Consider the following 2,202-nt stretch of genomic DNA (forward strand, 5'->3'; position numbering starts at 1 on the left):
CCATCCCAAGAAAAATAAGAGAGAGCCAAAAGAAAAATGAGTAATTACATAAGCATCAACGATCTATATGTCAACCGCAACCAAAATTTGACTGCAATGAAACTTTATTTCATGACCATGAATGAGAGAGAGAGAGAGAGAGAGAGAGAGAGAGAGAGAGAGAGAGAGAGCATTTTTGTTTTGAGTAAGTCTTCCTTCACCCATAATTAATGATGATCCACCACCGTGATCACATAATTTTTTTTTATTAGAAATCAGTATTTTTATATATTAAATAGTAACAAAATAGAAAAAAAAAAATTTAAGGGTGAAAAGAATGTACAAGAAAGGCATCCAAATCTAGATAGATATCTCAGCAACACAAAGCTGATTACAGCACAAAAGTCATTCATCCCTCCACCTTCAGCGTTGCCATCAACAAAGGAAGCAAAAAACTAAATCTTTAACAACACCAACAACACCTTATCATAAGAACTTAAACCTTGGTCTCTCTTCTACCTCCCACCTAAAATCGTCAACAATAAAATGAGGCGGACACAACCACCGTGATCTCATAACTACAATCTTGTTGACCAAAATCCAAATTGCCATTGGCAATTTTTCCAGGAGATAGAGAACAAATTTTAGAAGGGTAACTGTAATAACCAACAGACAGGCCATAGTTTATGAATCTCACCTTGTTTGTCCGGCTGCTGCTAACTTCTCTTTGCTACACTACCTGTGCTTGTTGCTGCTGCAATAGGTTTCATGTTGAAAGTAGAATTGAATAATTATCCACAAAGGGTCCGTGGCAATGTCCAAATTTCTTTCTGCGGTAATAGGCGCAGCAAAGATCATAACCATTATTGTTTGTTTTGCAAAAGCAATTGCTGCAAATGAAACATGTGCCCATAATAAGGGATCTACTGTTAGGATTTTTATATGGGCTTAACTGAAACCGATTGATCCATTGGGCCCAAGCAATTATAAACCCACTCTGATTAGAAAACTCCTAGCCCAATTCATTGTGGGAATGAATTAGGGTTTTAGGGATTCTATTATAAATAGAAGCTAAAGGTCCCTGCAGCCATCACTTTAACACCTTCATGGTTTTGGAAGCACGGACTCTTCCATAGGAATAGTGCATGTGAGAGTATTCCAAGGGTGAAAGGCTGTAGAAGATCTTAGCGGTTGGGACTCCATTGTGTAGTTCTTTGTTACAATATTCATAGGACTAATCTTTAAGCACATGGGAGAGAGTTACGTGATCAATACTTATGGAATATCTAAACTTACACAAAGGTATTCTTCTACTCCAATTGATTATCATGTTTGGGGTAAATCTATATGTTTGTGTGTTCTTAGTTTAGGGACTACATCCATGGTTAATATTTTATGATTGGTTTATGATTCTTGTATTCTAATATCAATGGGGTTATTCATATGATTCTATGGTAAAGAATCCCCAATATCTACAACCATCACACAATACTTTCTTAGTTTGGGTGATGTAGAAGAAGATTATAACTTCCTCAAAATCAAGAAAGTTGTTTCGGTCCCTATCGATTTCGAAGAACAATTTCTGATCATATCCAGAGGTTAACAATAGTTAGAAGATGTTCAAAAGTCAGTGCAAATACAAAATGGAAATAAATATTGATAGCTACATTTAATAAGATGTTTGTTATTTTAAATATTGCGGTCTTAGATAAGAAGGCTTCATTTAACAAAAAAAAAATAGAAAAGAAAAAACAAGTCTTAGAATCAAAATTGGAATCTCAGAAATCCTAGATCGAATTGGTCCCCAAGATCTTAAAACCTGATTTGATTAAAAACGTCCTAGAATTGAATCAGTCAATTCACCCTATCCAATTCCAATTTTTAATATAGTGGTAGGTACTAGGTAGATGAAGTTGTTGGTGCCACGAACCACAACTTAAAAGTAGAGTTATGGTTATATCTGATGCAGTTTTTTAAGATATGTTTGTACAATCACTACATCAAACTAATTCAATCTAACTTAAATTTCAGAACTATTCATCACGTTTTGGGGTTTTGATGTTTTGTATACCATCATTTGCAAAAGTAGAATAATTCTGAAGTGCCAGTAAGAAGCCCAAGGCTTTGAGGCCTTCTTCTTTGGTTGACCATAGTGCCTGTGATATGAATGTAACATGGGCTGTTTATGAGTTAATGCAATGCTTCTTTTTTTTTTTTTTTTTC

This window comes from Macadamia integrifolia, chromosome 14 (assembly GCF_013358625.1).
Source record: "Macadamia integrifolia cultivar HAES 741 chromosome 14, SCU_Mint_v3, whole genome shotgun sequence".
In the NCBI taxonomy this organism is placed as follows: Eukaryota; Viridiplantae; Streptophyta; class Magnoliopsida; order Proteales; family Proteaceae; genus Macadamia; species Macadamia integrifolia.